Source organism: Lycorma delicatula, chromosome 9 (genome assembly GCF_047948215.1).
Source record: "Lycorma delicatula isolate Av1 chromosome 9, ASM4794821v1, whole genome shotgun sequence".
NCBI lineage: Eukaryota > Metazoa > Arthropoda > Insecta > Hemiptera > Fulgoridae > Lycorma > Lycorma delicatula.
In genome coordinates, this window is record NC_134463.1 from 109324684 (window position 1) to 109343439 (window position 18756).

Here is an 18756-nt window from a genome sequence, read left to right on the forward strand (position 1 = left end):
GTAATAGAATTAGTTTCGTTATTTAATAGCCACACCTCCTCCTCCACCATATAACTCTCCATGCGGATTTTCTTTTGTTCGACACAATTCGACACAGTCTTCTTACACTTTTTTTCTTTACATTTGTTTATAATTTTTTTTTACTTATAGTTATTATTGTATCATTTTTTGCTTTCTGTTGTTCTAGTGGAATGTCATCATTCATAACTGCTAATTTTATGTGATTGACGTAAAACGTTTTACTGTACTATTCTGTGATTTTGCTGAGGGCTCCTTATTATGTGATTTGGAGTGTGATACAGTTTAATAAAGGTTTATCTAACCTATTGAAAACAATTTTTCAAAGAGTAAAAAAGTTACGTTTTATTTTTAGTTGTTTTTAGGAGAACCCAAGCTTTACCAAATGTTTGAAAAACTTAAATATCATTAATTTTATCGTCATAAGATGCATGTATTAACATGCCTGCTGGAGAACAGCCGCGTAACGAACCGTCACATTTTCTTTAATTATGTGCATTGTTTTTATTACCTTACAGGCTTAATCTAGTACATAGAAAATATTTGGAGAAATCAAATATATGATATCTATCTATTTTAAATCGATGCTTTGTTTTACGGTAAAAATGTTTTTGACTCCTACCTCAATTATTTTAAAATTTTCAGATATCTGTATAAATGTATGGTTTGTGTGCGTGTATTTTTTTAATATTTACACGTATTTATCATATTGTCGCATGTTCGTGACTCGATCAGGATATTGAGAGATTGACAATTGAAAATATTTATATATTTATAGTTTATTAGTTTAAAAACATAAAGAAAATAAGACAAATCAATAATAACTATGACAATACGAATAATAAACAAGTAATAATCATAGTAATCACAGCCACAACAATAATAATAATAAAAAACAGAATTTAAAGTAATCGTCAGGATTTATTTGCAAGTAGTTAAATATGAAAACCAGAATTCAGTCCCACTGATAAAAGTCATTATCATAACCGCTAGTCTTAACACTTTTAATCACTAGTCTTGTATTTTCAACAATAATACAATGGATAAGACAAGTAAAAATTTCTTTTACTACAAATACCTTTGCTATTAACGAACAAAACTACCCTAACAATTTGTAAATGAAATTTAGTACATTATCTCTATTACTTATAGTCTATCAGTAACTCACCGAACCACTTCTTGTTTTCATGTATTGAAATTACTTGTGACGTCACCTTAATCGCGTTGAACTTGTATGCACTAGAAATTCGCTCCTTCACTGATCTCCACGCTGAATATTCTCGCTTCAAACTCGCATAATAACTCCTCGCTTAGAACTCTCTCGCAGAACTTATAGTAGCACTTTCCTCGCAGACTCTCCTTGCAGGCTGACTATCGACTGGTCTTAATTTAATCATGATTAAAAATATAAAAATTAATTTAAATCCAGTAAAAATATTAATTAATAAAAAAAAAAATTATCTACAACGAACTTTAAATGATAAAAGACGTTACCAAAAAAAAAAAAAAAAAAAATTTTTTTTTCTTCAGTCTTTTGACTGGTTTGATGCAGCTCTCCAAAATTCCCTATCTAGTGCTAGTCGTTTCATTTCAGTATACCCTCTATATCCTACATCCCTAACAATTTGTTTTACAAATTCCAAACGTGGCCTGCCTACACAATTTTTCCCTTCTACCTGTCCTTCCAATATTAAAGCGACTATTCCAGGATGCCTTAGTATGTGGCCTATAAGTCTGTCTCTTCTTTTAACTATATTTTTCCAAATGCTTCTTTCTTCATCTATTTGCCGCAATACCTCTTCATTTGTCACTTTATCCACCCATCTGATTTTTAACATTCTCCTATAGCACAGCATTCCAAAAGCTTCTAATCTTTTCTTCTCAGATACTCCGATCGTTCAAGTTTCACTTCCATATAAAGCGACACTCCAAACATATACTTTCAAAAATCTTTTCCTGATATTTAAATTAATTTTTGATGTAAGCAAATTATATTTCTTACTGAAGGCTCGTTTCACTTGTGCTATTCGGCATTTTATATCGCTCCTGCTTCGTCCATCTTTAGTAATTCTACTTCCCAAATAACAAAATTCTTCTACCTCCATAATCTTTTCTCCTCCTATTTTCACATTCAGTGGTCCATCTTTGTTATTTCTACTACATTTCATTACTTTTGTTTTCTTCTTGTTTATTTTCATGCGATAGATCTTGCGTAGGACTTCATCAATGCCGTTCATTGTTTCTTCTAAATCCTTTTTACTCTCGGCTAGAATTACTATATCATCAGCAAATCGTAGCATCTTTATCTTTTCACCTTGTACTGTTACTCCGAATCTAAATTGTTCTTTAACATCATTAACTGCTAGTTCCATGTAAAGATTAAAAAGTAACGGAGATAGGGAACATCCTTGTTGGACTCCCTTTCTTATTACGGCTTCTTTCTTATTTTCTTCAATTATTACTGTTGCTGTTTGGTTCCTGTACATGTTAGCAATTGTTCTTCTATCTCTATATTTGAACCCTAATTTTTTTTAAATGCTCAACATTTTATTCCAGTTTACGTTATCGAATGCCTTTTCTAGGTCTATAAACGCCAAGTATGTCGGTTTGTTTTTCTTTAATCTTCCTTCTACTATTAATCTGAGGCCTAAAATTGCTTCCCTTGTCCCTATACTTTTCTTGAAACCAAATTGGTTTTCTCCTAACACTTCTTCCACTCTCCTCTCAATTCTTCTGTATAAAATTCTAGTTAAGATTTTTGATGCATGACTAGTTAAACTAATTGTTCTGTATTCTTCACATTTATCTGCCCCTGCTTTCTTTGGTATCATGACTATAACACTTTTTTTGAAGTCTGACGGAAATTCCCCTTTTTCATAAATATTACACACCAGTTTGTATAATCTATCAATCGCTTCCTCACCTGCACTGCGCAGTAATTCTACAAAAAAAAAAAAAATATATATATATATATATATAAAGAGCTTATACACCTTAATTTAAAATTTCAAAATTAAAAAAATTAATAAATAAATAGAAATTCTGGATTTAATCAAACTATAAGAGTATTTATATGCTCCTATCCTCTTTACCTGCAGGACCACACCCAACTCTAAACGTGAGAATGATAATCCGTCCTCTCATTTTCCCATGTGATTGCAAACTTGGGTCCGGTAACGCTTCTCAGCGAACATCTGTTTAGGTGTACCAGTAGGAAGTATTACAAAGGACGGTTGCTAAACGGACCTGTCAGCTTTACTAAAAGGATTTCTGTTAGCCCCTTTCTGGATTCCTCCCGTTATTATATTTTCTACTACTATCTCTTTAATTGTCAGGGATCCTTTGCTCAGGTCCGTTATACTGGACTTGTTATATTTATATTCGTATGTAAATGTTGCTGTAAACGAATCAATGCAATCATAAAATAAATACGTGTACATTATATACACAATATTATTATTACACAGTTTATTATTACCCATAGTTTAAGTATTTTCTTTTTAATTAATAAAAAAAAAAAATATTTAATATTCTTTTCTTACTGTAGTCTTTTCAATTTGTTTTTCAAATTTTGGGTTTTATAACCATATTTTTTATTTGTATTTGTAAGAAATTTACAAGCATTTATCTTTCTTTTGCTGTATACCGAATTTAAAAAAAATTAATACATATATTTATATCCTAACCATTTCATTTTATTAGTAGAATCCAAAAATCCATAAATAAAAAATAAAAAAATCATACAAACTCGCAATAAACTATTTTTAATTTATTTTTCAGGTGTGATTTTGAATACTCCTGACGTAGATTTCCCTAGGGTCTTTAGATATTCCTAACATTTGCTGGTAACTTCGCATTTTGAAAGTTGTAAATAAATATTTTTTGTTATTTTGATTCAAAATCACGCTTAATAAATATATTTAAAAATATATATATTTCGAGCTTTTATGAACTTTTTATGTATGTACTTATTTTTTTTATTTTTTTTTTATTTAAGGATTAATTAGCTGCACAAACTAAAAGTTTGTACTTGACAATATGATAGGAAATATATATATATAATACAAAAAATATAAAAAAACACCAAACCTAAGTATGATTTGAATTCAGTACGTTGCAATTTAGAGATGCAACCATTTCATAACTTATTTTGGCGTAATATAGATATTAATTTGTGCATATTTTTTAATCATTTCAAATCAGAATTTTCAGTAATTACGAAATCATTGTCGTTGAAGTTACTCTGCGTACGGCATTCAATTATTTATACGTGATGATATTTCTTTAGATTGTTCATAGGTCACAGTCAAGGTATTCTTAAAATTCGGTGATTGCATCGCGTTTTGAAAGCTTTCACAATGTTTTCTGTTACTTCAGATATATGATTTTTTAACGTAAAAACATGCCCCAGTAAATTTATATAAAGATCAGCAAGTAATTTTAAAATATATCAATCTCTCCCACCACTTTCTGTTCTTTCCCATATCTTTGCCAAAGGACTTTAATTCCGTTTTGTATCTTTTTTCGTATTTTTTTTTATTTATTAATTTTTATTTTTTTAAATTATCTGAATCAGTTCATCTCCTTAAAATGGGAGGAAGAAATCGTGATACCATTAAGAATTTCATGATAGTATTTTAAAAACATAAAAAATGATTTTAAAAATGAAATTAAAGTAATTTTTGGAAAATTATATTAAAAAAATGAAAAATGCTAATCCTGACTATGATTCATACGCAGAACCTCTAAAATTAAAGGCAGAAATATTACACTCTGCTACGAATATCAATGTAGTATGTGTTATACTAATAAACATGCACGCAAATGCATAGATTATATATTCTTTTATCCGAGATTTTAATTCCTTGCATATAGCGATTTCAAAAATCGAGAAATGTAAAAACCCAGGAGGAGGAAATGGTTGTCTGATAGAAGTATTCTTCCTCCTTGTTGTATACAGTTAGGAATCTGAAATATAGATTAGATTAATTTATATTTATATACCAATAATAAGTTAATAATTTATTTTATTGAACTAGTGACAAGAGTTATTTTATGCAGTTTCAGGTAGTTGTTAACAAAATGACATTAATTTAGTTTCTCATTAATTAGCCCGATGTATAATAATAGTAATAATATTAAACTTTTACTGAAGTTAAACGTTTCTAATTATTCAGCTAGTACTTATATTAATTATATTATTAGCTAAAGGGTAATTATACCCTTATCTAATTTCTAATTAAAAGAGAACAATTTTACTGTTCTGTATGTAATTTCCTATTCTTCTGCTTTCTGTTCTCTGTCTATGAAAAAAGAATATATGCTTCATTGACCTGGATAAGTTAATTTGAATATAAGTTATATATAATTAATAAAACGAAACTTTACTGGCTTTTGAAAATAGTGTAAAATTCCCCAATGATAATTAAAATAATTGTTTTATTTCTTTTTTTTATATAGACGCATTAACAATTAAAGTCATTAGCGACTTGTAATGTAACTGTGTCGGTAAATTCATAGTCTTGAACAAACTCAGGTCGAAGATTCCTGAGACGTGTAGTTAATTGAAACTCAACCATCATAGTACACCGGTATCCACGATCTAGCACTCAACACAAATAAAAGTAACTATCTTTATTATGATTTAAATCTGAGAACTTCGATTTTGATATCAGTTGATTTACTACGACGAGTTTACCACCAGACAGACCCGGTGGGTATTATTATGTTATTTATGTATTTTATTCAAAATAAATTTAATAAAAACCCCGTAATGATGATTTATTAAACTTGTAAAATTTGTACAACTTAATCCTGCGTTGAAGTATTATCCCTTAAGGAATCATAAACAAGAGTTAAAATATTTTAAATGATAATAATTTGGAATAAAAGAAAATAACAATTTAAAAAAAAAGAAATTTAAATTGTGTTCATTTGAAAATGTCTTTCTAGGAAAAATTTCTAGGAAATTATCTTTCTAGGGAATAGGATGAGAAAAGTAAAATTGTTAAAAAAAATTTTTAAACCAAACATTTGGAAGTTGGAAATTTAATAAAACTTTTTTTTACATTTTCTGTATTATTATTATTATAATTATAATTATTATTGCTAGTGATATTTTCAATTAGGAAAAAAACACATGAATAAAATTTTTAGAACATTCATACTTTTTTTAAAAAAGTAACAATAGCCCACAATATTTCTCATCTCCGCATCGGATGTTTTTAAAACTTTATTTCATTCACTTTGATATTTAAATATTGCATCAAAATTCGTCGTTGTAGATATAATCTAAATATGTCAATTTAAAAAAAAAACTCTTAACAGTGTCTCTTATATTGTATGTGTATGGTGTATTGTACGTGTCTCGTACGTATATTGTCATTTTAGGATACACTTAACTAAGTAAAAGCCGATGTAGTTCATATATATATATATATATATATATATATATGTAGTCTAAACACACTTACATCCTTACATTTAAACATTTTTTAACATAGATTTTAGAACTATTTGACCATACATAGGATCTCTGTAAGTTGTAACTCGATAAATAGAAAAACAATTCCAGGAGTAAGCATGCAATATTTAATATATTCCTTAACTTTTATGGAAATAAAATATTAGCAGTAACAGAAATGTTGAAGGTTGTCCAGTAGAAAAAAATACGCTATCTCCTGAACAAAGTTCTGTTAAAGTTTATTTTTTTCTTCATTAAGTTTTTAACTTATTTACAGTTTTAAATTTTACAGAAAAAATTCTGGATGAAAATATATACATAGTCAATTACATTATAAGTAGTTCATTTATATAACAACCAAATAAATATTTGTTACATTGAAATAGAAATATTATACATTTAAAATATGATTATATTGTTACTTTTACGTCGTACAGAAATGTGCTACACTTCTTCCTAAAGGAGCTGTTAAGAAAATTAAATAAATACAACTTTAACAATTCCTAAAGGGTTAAAAAGAAAATTCTCTCAAAAATCAAAAATGTTCTAAACAAAGTGAAATTCTCGTTCTTTATAGGAACAAATTATCCATTTTTACTTCCTTGTACAAAGTAAAAGAAGTATTGAAATCGCGAAAAATTTCGGTTTTCAGATTTCAACGGAAATATTCATTTTGACCATCCCTGAATCCATTTTGATTAGTTTCAGTGTGACGTACATATTATTCTCTTGTAACTCAAAAACGATTAGTAGTAGGATGTTGAAATGTTTGATTTAGGACTGTTGTAACATCTAGTAGTGCACCTCCCCTTTTTACTGCAATCGACTGAAACAATAGTGTCTAAAAAAGCCCAAAATAAAAAAAAAAAAATGGATTTTGGACTTTTTTATTAACTGCAGTAATAAGTCCTCATTGAGATATTTTCAGCAATATATTATAAATGGTACTTATTTTCATTAGTTCTAGAGTTATAGCCATATAAAATTTTAATTAATGCAGCATTTGGATCTTAGGGGAAGGGACATCGGTTCGAATCAGACTTCATTTCTTTTTTTTTACAATCAAATTAACTTTTGATTGTAAAAAAAAATACGATAAAGCATGATTCAATAACAAAAAAAAAGAAAAAATGTCAGAAGTTATTAATGGATTAAAATTTTATGTACTTTTCATTTAAAAAAAATGTGTTTATGTAATTTAATAGGCATACAACGAAGTCATGTGGTGTTCACATCAGATTTTTTAGTCAAGTAACCGGTGGCAGGTACCTTCAGTCGCTCATGTAGTAACAGAGACAGTAGCTGTGTTGATTAAGCCACCGTGCTGTACCCCCTAAAAAATGTAAAATTCAATAAAACTTGAAAACGGTTTTTAGATATTTATCTGAAGATTATTTACAAGCCTAAATCTACTGAACATCTCGTTTAGTAGAGTAGAAAATAGGGAAATTTGCAATCGATGTAAAAAAATCTTTTAAATTTCTTCACCCTTTTCAAGGTTGAATTTCTAGAAATTGGTTTTTAGATATTTACATGAAGATTTCACACATCAGAATTCAAGTTGATATCTTCATTTCTTACAAAAAATTAAAAAAAAAGCCGGGTTTCAAACAGAATTCAAAAAAACCATTTTAACCTATTAAAGACGGAATTTCAAAAAATCTAGAAATGAATTTTTACATATTCATATGAAGATTATACACACTAAAAATCAAGTTGATGTCATCATTTGTTACCGAGAAATTAAACACTAAGTTTCAATTCATCCCTTTAAGCTCGGAATTTCTAAAATCTTTCTTATTGTGCACTTACATCGTAAGAAGAACTTGTATACAAATTTTCATCAAATTATCTTAAGTAGTTTTTGCCGGTTTTTGCTTTATATATGTATATATATATATTTTTTAATGAATTGAATATTCAGATCAATAAATTAACCATGAAATTATTAAGTATTAATCATATTAGAATTAATGCAATATTTATTTAAAATATGCATTATATTATTCTCCACTTAGTTATTATGAAGAAATATTTTAAGGTATTTCAATTTCTAAAGATAATTAGTTTATCATTTATTTATATAAGAGTAAATATAATAGCTAATTCAAACTTAGTATTCTTAAAGTTGTGTTTGTTTAAGTGAATAAATGTTTTCTTTATGTGAAATCAAGTAATTTATAAATGTATCCTCCTTACGTACTATGTTTCCTTGGGGAAATTATTTAGCTTTGTTCAAGCAGTCTGTTTTTGTACCCTTAATATTTTAAATATTATACCCTAGTATATACTTCATCAAAATAATAGCTTTATCTTGTTTGATACATATTTTGTTTTCGTTTTACTTTCTTACGTGGCTAAGTACTAGTGCACATACATAAAATGTTTTATTTTATTATAGTAGATTCTGTACCTTAAAAAATCTATTTAATTCCCCCTATAAGAGTTTACCTTAATCAAAGTAACAATTAAAGAAGAAAATCTGCCGTGTTACAAAACTTTTTTTATTTATTTAAATTTTCTAGGTAACAAAATTAATGTATACTAGATCAACGTAGAATTTTCTTTTTACCAAGTTCTCTTCTAAATCTCTTTCTTGTCAATATTTTATCAAATGTAAGGAAACTATTATAATGGTTGCATTTAAAAGTTATCGAACACTTAAAAATTCTTTCTTTACCTTATTTTTTAAAATATAAATGCTTTTTATTTATTTTTAAATAGATAATTCCAATTTAAAATGAACTGATTCACTTTTTAATTTATTCAAATCTTTAAAATATTATTTTCCTTATTATTATTATATCAAGTCTAAATGACAGAAAGAAATTCATGCTATCAGTTAAAAATGTTAACATTATTGATTTTTGTATATATTAACTTATTCAACTTCCTGAATCCAAAAATTGTTGGCTTGAGTATTATTTTCTGCCCTTCTTAGCGTTGTTACATTAATATTCTTAGTGAACACATTTTGGAATTGAAGTAAGTCTAATTAAATTCTAGGAAACATAAAATATTCAATCGAAACTTAAAATCACAGGAAAATTAATAAACACTGAATTCGATGTATGTTTAAAAATTTTAAATTGTTAAAATAAAAAATTCAGAAGGATTAGTTTTAATAAGCTGTATAACCGTTAGAGCGGGAGAGACAAAGCAGAAGAAGCCATGACAGGGGTGTAGAGTGGGAGTAGCTTGACATCACTATCTATTCGACGATCCCAACTCGGGAAGACTCAATGGTAAGATTAGTTTTGGGGAATGGAAGTGCTCCGAAATTTATCACTACAAATGGTAGAGTGATAATGCTAGGTAAGGCAGAAAATAACGATAAAAGTAATTATGATAACCCTAGCGGAAATATGAAACTGATAAAAAATTGTTAGTATTAATTTTACATATTAGGAGCAGTTTCAATTATAGTTTGATACTGGATATACGTATGTATATCAAGAGATTGGATTCTGTTAAAATTATTTTGAAATCATATTGTAATTATATGATTGGATAGAAAGATAAAGGCAGAAGTATTATATTTCGATTAAGGTTAATTAAAATTTTTATTTTTTGTATTTTTATTGTGTTTTGGTTTAACAAAAAAATAACACCATGAGAAATAATTAAATAACAGCAATGAATGTTTTATGAAAGAAAGAAGTTATTAAGAAATCCCTACCATTTAAAAATAAATTAAATCCATTGTTTAATTTACTTTATTAAATCATTTAATCTTTTTTACTCCAAAGATTATTATTATAAGCTTATATATATATATATATAGAGAGAGAGAGAGAGAGACAGAGAGAGTGACTGAGAGAGAAAGGTATAATATGTTTTTACCCTCTAATTTGCTTTAATCTACCCATTGAATTTTTTTTTTATTAGTGTTGAGACGTTACTGTGAGATGGCAAAGGTTCTTTTTTAGAACTTGTCCGACAGTTTGTAGAATAAAAGAAACTAAAAAACAAAAATAAAATTTGATTTAAAAAAAATAATTGTTGTATTTAAGAGCCCAAAATATTTATAAAATATGAAGTGTTTTTCAGTGTTATACACAGAATATTTTATTTCAGAATAGAATTTAGCGCTAATAATATTATTTTACTGGCTTATTAAAGAAAGCTGGCTATGTATCGTTTGACTTTTCCGGCTTCCCGATCAAGTCATGTAATACACTTTTCTACATCTTAGGTCTGGTTTATATTTTTTTTTAAATTATAGGAATTTCTTGATAGCTCTATATAAGAAGTATAAATTTTGAAAAATATTTAAACCGAAGGAAGATAGAGCAAAAGTACAAAAACATTTCAATTTTAAGTGGTGGAAGTTAATTTAAAAAACAATTTTGGATTATTAACATATGCACTGCATGTAACGAATTTGCTTTGATAATGTTTTCTCTAAAATGCCTCTAAAATAAACGGAAATTTTTTTTTTCGCGATATTCCCACCCACAAAATTCAAAAGGAATTTTGAAATAAATTAATATGCTCCAGATATAAAAATATTTGAGCCAAATTTCAAGAAAGTCAGTTTGATCAATCTTGAGATATAAGGCCAAAAGAAGTGCCACACATATACCACTAATAATGCTGATGATTTGGAGAAACAAGTGAAAACCAAGTAAAAAAATATTTTCCACTGATCTTTCTCTTAATTTTCATATGATGTTGTCTGTATGGAATAACCATCTTATTTTAAATTTCAATGGACCACAGCCTATTATTCTTTACTTCATCATCGTAATCATAACGTCCACATTATTTTTTTTCTTTTTTTGTTCACCTGCTCCCCTAGGCCGTTTCTATAATCAAGTATTACTCAGCCCAGGGGAGTGTCCTTGCGGCTGTAATGAGTCTCCCCGCCTACCGGCAGTACGTCCGGCATAGCAGGTGCTCACCGATTTCGGATCTTTTCCTTATTTTCATCTTGCCGCTGCTTCTAACCGCTAAGGCCAGGGGACACCGGACCCGGCTATGCCAATCCCGGGTCCTGCCTCATCATTCGGGTCATGTTTTTTCTTCTTAAAGTAACTTCTTCTTCTACTTCTTGTAATCCACTTACTTTGCTCGTTAAACTGTGCCACGAATCTCTCTATTGTCAGTCATTCCTCTTTACCTCTCAGCATATATTTTGTTATAGTTTCTGGGTAATGTTATATCTTGCTTTTAGATCCTTCCAACGTGCACATTCAAAAAAGATGTGGTAGGGAGAGTCCTCTTGACCGCAGTACACCCAATTTGGGAGCTCATTTCTTCTAAACCTGTGTAAGTATACACCAAATTCTCTGTGACCGGAGAGGAATTGTGACAGGTAGTACTCCACATCGCCGTGTTTCCTCCCCAGTCACGGTCCTACCTCAGGAATAAACTTGTCCATGTCCCAGTTTTAACGGCGTTCCACTTCTCTTGCCATTCTTGAAGCAAGAGATTAGTGACATCTTCCCTGTCCATGCCCTCATACATCCGTTCCATTTGGGTAGCCCGTAACTGGATCGGCGGTACCCCCCACATTCAATTTTAGTTACAGTTAACCGTAACATCCATATTTGATTTTAGTATTCCCAAGGTAAATATCAATTATACTATCTTTTTCTTCTACTGTCATCTGTTTATCATAATCAGATAATTAAAAATTAACCTTACCCTTGAAATGAACTACCATTTTTCAGTTATTAAAAACACAATACTCCCGTATAAATCCAATAATATTAGTAACAAAGTTATAATAAAAATAAGAGGAAACAAGAAGAAGTTAGAAAATAAAGTAAGCGGATACTACAGAAAGTAACTGGAAAATGGATGGGGGTGTTAAAGAAATTTTTTATTATAGTACAGAAACTGAACTATGAATGAACAAAAGGTTCTGTAATAAATAACGTTCCAACTATTACAGAAACAACTATAAAAGATTTATTTGGAATGAATTTAAAAATAATAACCGATGTTGGAATAATTATCATTTTACCGAAAAAATGGGACATCTTGTTAATTATGTTGCTGATATAAACTACACAAAAAATACCATAAATAAGAAGGATCTTTTAAGCCGTTAACAGATCCTTTTTGCGACAATATAATTATTCTTACAATTTTAGATGCGAAAGATGGAGAGCTTAAGAACAACACATAAGTGATTGAAAAAGAAATTTTTCAATTATCAAAGTACAAATTTGCAGGACAAGAAATGATGTTCTGAAAGCAAAAAATCTAAACTACATTGTAAACAAGAACGTATAAACTTAAAACAAATTTTAATAGAAGAAGAACTGGATGCTGGGTTTAAAAACAAAGACGAATTTATAATAATTATTTACAAAGTGGAACTTGCAGACGTTAGAATAAAACAGATTTTAGAAGATTTACCTTAAATCTTTGAAGAGACAATCATTTTCTTTTGAATTTGGATGTTATCCAGGATCTTATAGGAATATTTAATAAAAGAGAAATGGAAACATATTTAAGCAAACATTACAATTTTTCTATAGCTGGAGATCTGTTGGATAATAACACCACAAAATTAATTTTTAGCGCCGTAATAGTGTAGGGCTAAATTGCTTAATATTTGTTAATTCTAATCCAAGAACTAAGATTTATAACAAGTTTATTTGCCGGTTATACTCTGCTGAAGTAAACAGAAAACATTAGGAAACCAGTTGTAGATTTCTTACAACTTAATAAAAGATCAAGAAAACCCCTATAAAAGATATCGAGAAACTTTTAAAAATGAAATTTCCAATAACATGGAATAATACGCTTGGAAGTTAAGATTTACAATTACAACAAAGATTTCAAAGTAAAATATTGCTATGCAGTCAAAGATCCTTTAAAAGATGTGTAAAAGTTTTAAGAAGTAATCTAAAATACTTCAAAGATGCTCCGTTTTATTCTTTGCCTCTTTCAGAACAGTGAAAATATTTTCGATTCTTTAACACATTGCTGTTGTATTATTTTTAATAACATTTTAATTTATATCCCCCCTGGGTAAACAGTAAAACTGGTAAAATTATTGGTTACAACATTAAGCTTCCAGAAAAAGCGCAACAAAGATAAAAATAAATTTTCCCTTTAGTATAGCTATTCTGATCGTATTCGCCGGGAGAGTAATCATTCATTATTATTTATTGCCATCTTATACGTAACTTAGTATATAGTTCAGAAAGAGAAAGCTATTTATTATTAAGGAGGAAAACGAATTCTTTAAATGAAATAAAAATATTTTTCAAGGTACTTTATATTAAAATGGTTTAAAAATGTAAAAAAATTAAAAAAAAAAAAAGGTTTTACTATCGTTTCAAAATAAAATTTACATTAAATTATTACAGAAACCATAAGTAAATATGATCGCATATAATCACTTGTAGGTTAACACGTTGTCGTAAATCAGCTGATTTCGAAGTCGAGAGTTCTAAGGTTCAAATCCAAGTAAAGACATTTAGTTACTTATGGATTTGAATAATAGATCGTGGATACCGGTGTTCGTTGGTGGTTAGATTTCAATTAACCTCACGAGTCAGGACCTGAGACTGCACAACACTACAGTTCATTTACATTCATACATATCATCCTCATTCATTCTCTGAAGTAATACCTTACGGTGGTTCTGGAGGCTAAATAGAAAGAAAGAAAGAAAGAAAAAAGAAAGAAAGAGAGAGAGAGAGAGAGAGAGTGAGTGTGATGGGCTATCATCGAAGATTCTCAAAAATTATATACTAATATGTCTCTCTCTATCCGTGCCATTAGTAATTCAACACAACAAAACAATCATAAGAATTCAAATACAAAAGAAAAAATTAAAAACAAAATTAATTAATAATGAAAAAATAACTAAAATTCAACGAGTGAAATAATGGTGGGGTGGGTAACACTAAATTGATGCCATTCCACCTCAAACCACATTAAATCACTAAGGTCCAACACGTGGAGTAGTTTTAGCCTTCGTTATTGTCTTCACTATTGTCTACAAGGTTTATTTTTCTTTGGTTTTACATACTTTATCTTTTTCCTGTTTAGCCTCCGGTAATTACCTTTCAGATAATACTTCAGAGGATGAATGAGGATGATATGTATTAATGTAGTCTTGTACAGTCTCAGTTCGTCCATTCCTGAGATATGTGATTAATTGAAATCCAACCACCAAAGAACACTGGTATCAATGATCTACTATTCAAATCCGTGTAAAAATATCGAACTTTATTAGGAGTTGAACGCTGGAAGTCTCGACTTCCAAATCTGCTGAATTGGGAAGACACGTTCACCACTAGAACAAGCCGGTGGGTTGGTTGTATATACTTATGATTGCTTAAAATACAAAGAATACGATTGGTTGAAATGTCGTGCCTGATAATAATTAGATTAACTCTCACCTTATGATTGGTTAAAAAACAAAGAATAAGATTGGTTGGAATTCTTTGCCTGATAATGATAAGTGTTACTCTCAGCTTATGATTGGTTAAAAAAACAAAGAATAAGATTGGTTGGAATTCTTTGCCTGATAATGGTAAGAATTACTCTCACCTTATGATTGGTTAAAAAACAAAGATTACGATTGATTGGAATTCTTTGCCTGATAATGATAAGAATTACTCTCACCTTATTGGATTTGTAACTACACCCCTCCCGGAGTCGATCCTGCAATTAAGCATAAACTCAGCTCCAAGAGGTGTCGTTGTCAACTCAACCTAACCAAGAACCAGTCAGGTCTTGGTCGTTACAGTTGCCTACTTCTAGCCGGGTCCCCCGAGGGTGCCCCAGCCGTGTCTCGGTCTTAGGGCGTCGGAGTCCTCGTGTCTCATAATCCTCGCCAATCCCGGCAAACCCGGATGAACAACAACTCCACAAGATGCTGTCCGTCACCACCCCCCCGCTACCTCATCACGTCTGCCTTTGAGCTGCAGTACCGTTGTTATATATTTTGGCACAACCCTGAATTTGTCGACTCCAGACTGTATGCGCGAACAATCGTGTCTACATCGAGGGGTCCAGTTAGTTGTTCGCAGATGTCTCTTCGGCCATCCACCGTCGACACCTGAACACATGTTCAGGGGGGTCATAGTCTCCGCAATATAGGCACTCGGAATAGAGAACCCTCCTCCTCCCGAAAAGATATGACCGGAAGACCACGTGCCCCGTTAAGAACTGGGTTGGCCAGAAATTAATTTACACCAGTTTCCTCAATCCACGGTGCAACCTGTTTGATTAAGCGGTGGGTCCAACACCCCATCTAAAATGTTATTAGCTTTATAGTTCACGTGGTTGTTTAGCCAAAGTTTATATTTTGTACCGAATTTCTGTATTTCTTCTCGAACATACGGTAAGTTCAGATATATTCGTGGATTTCACAGTTTCTTACGAACCAAGGCGCCTCTGCAATGCTCTTCAGTAATAAAAAAAAAAATAAGTAAAAGATTAAAAGAATAGTAAAATAAAAGATTTAAACGTCTATAATATTTATAACTTTAAAGCTTTGGTAGAACATATTAAATAATTCTGTGAAAGAACGAAGACGATAACTGCAATAGGTACTAAGAAAATCGTGAACATACACCGCACAGGTGAAACACAGGAGTGGTTGGGGGAGAGAGGTCTCTCTCTCTCTTGCACCGAATAAGACCTCTACAGTTGTTTTTACTGGTAGAAGAAGAATCGGGGACATTCGTGTCCTCATCAGAGATACTATCATACCCGCTTCTAGGTGTGTGAAGTACCTGGGCGTGCAGTTGCAAAGTAATAGATTATTCAATGAACCGGGTTGGTCTAGTGGTTAACGCATTTTCCCAAATCAGCTGATTTGAAAGTCGAGAGTTAGCGTTCAAGTCCTAGTAAAGCCAGTTATTTTTACACGGATTTCAATACTAGATCGTGGATACCGGTGTTCTTTGGTGGTTGGGTTTCAATTAACCACACATCTCAGGAACGGTCGAACTTAGAATGTACAAGACTACACTTCATTTACACTCATACATATCATCCTCTGAAGAATTATCTAAACGGTAGTTACCGGAGGCTAAACAGGAAAAAGAAAGATTATTCAATGAACATTTAAGTTCTGTAATTGAGGGTGCTGAAGTGGCGATCAACAATCTACGAAGATTGATGATATTCCGGTGACACCGGGGATCCCGACTTGCCGGGTGAGTGACCCCCGTGGGGCACGACTTTGTTGGATCCCGCGGGGTCCCGAAGAGTTTCAGGTGAGACACCCGCTGAGATTGTGCAATGTATTCGACGCAGGTCCATCCTCAGTGGTTAGGTGAAAAAAGTGGAACACCTACCCCACTTTTTTCACTTTGCTACTGTCGGGGGTTAATTATCCATTATACTACCCGGCTGAGTAGTATAATACAATAAATCCCAGTTCTCTTTTTTTTAAATTATTTGGCTAACAGTAAAAAACTATATTTTGTAGATCTAGACCTATGTTGTAGTTTTAGGGTCCAGAACTAATCGAATAAATTTATATATATATACTTTAAATTTATCTTAGTTAAAGTCACTAATCAATCGGTTTAAAAAATCATACTTTAAACATAAGACAGCATAAAACGAAGGTTGAACCCTTATCAGAATATTTGACCGAGGGTCAGTTAACCGATGAACATTTTATCAAGGCTTTACTTGACCAAATGGCCAATTTCGTAAATACAATTTTATTTATATATTATGTAAATTATTACATTTACTTATTTTGTTAATATTATTAGTATTATTATTTTTTATTTTGTTTAAATAATAGATTTTCGCGTATATTCTCATTATATTCCTTTACCTGTCATAAATCTGTATTTTTTGAAAGATTATTAGTCCAATCAAATTACACTTAGAGAAAAACATTTTTACCAGGACTTTTTTTGGGGTGGAAATGGTAAAGGGGCTTATAATAAACGTAAAAAAAATAATAAATGCGTGAGCGGTGGCGGTTGAGGGGCCATTTGGGAGGTTGGGGGGTTGAAAAATAAATTTCCCGATACAAAAGTTCTAGATCATGCAAAAATCTACAACTTTTAAAGAGGTCACTTTTTTAACATAACCTCAAAATTTCTGAGAAAACTTCGATAAATCTTCTTTTCTTTCGTTTTTTATTTTTTAATTTCCGCAAAAATTATTTAATTTTGACGAAACTTAGTGAAAGTATACGTTTCTGTGTCTTAAATTACCATAATTTTTTTTTATGTCAATTTTCACCGTAAATCGCAATAATACCAATTTTCACCCCTTTTCAATCCTCCACCATCCCCGCTCTGCATTTATTTTTTTTACATTTATTATAAGCCCCTTTACTATTTTCACTTATAAAAGTCCAAGTAACATTTTTTTTTCTCCTCTAAATGAGTTACTTCGATCGGTCGGTCTATATGAGGTTATTCGGTTAAGTTAAAATAACGCAAAAAATTTTATTTTCTTCATTCGTCGATCAAATGTCTCTCTCGGTCAAGTTTACTTTCGTCATTTGTTCCTCGGTTTACATCTGTCAAGAGTTCCGGAATCATCGATTTAAGTGAGGGACATAACTCTGAGGCGTAAAGCGTTGACGAAAACATGAAAGATGGAGGATTTATTTTTGGATGTTCTTGGAAAATGTTAAAAATAATTTTAATAAAATGTTAAAAATAAATAAATAAATTTTAAATAGACTTATTGAAAAGGGTAAGTAGTATAGGGAAAAAGGGTGACTAGTTTCATCACAAATTAAATATTTATTTTGTTGAAAAGAGATTCACGAAGGATTTATATTAGGAATGTTATGAATATTTTGTTTAGAATACAGTCCTACATGCTTTATTTGAAATTTTAGATATTGTAAAGAAGAAGAAGTAAGACTTATTTCCAGTTTGCCTAATAAGAAAAAGGGTGAGAATATTGTTCATTTTTTGAGAATGTGCGTCGTATTATTAAAATTTAGGAGAAGTATAAACCATTAATTGTTTTTTTTTTTTAAATTCTAAAAGTTGGGATCGTCTACGTAAATAATTTGAGATTTATATTCAGTCAGATAGGCCAGCAACCAGACAATAATTTTAAGTAGTACTTTGATTTTAACTTAATTCATCTAAAGTTTAATATCTTTAAACTTAAGATAGTAAACTTACATGCAACGTGCATGTAAAATCGATGTAATATATTTTACCTTTTGTTATGTTCACTTTCTGATCGTCTAAAATCTTTAATAAGACTTTCAATTTTCTATTTAAATTTCATTGTTTTTTTAAATTATTTTATTTTTAGAAATTGAAAAATACACTTCAAAAATCGGCTACAAAACTTTGATTTAA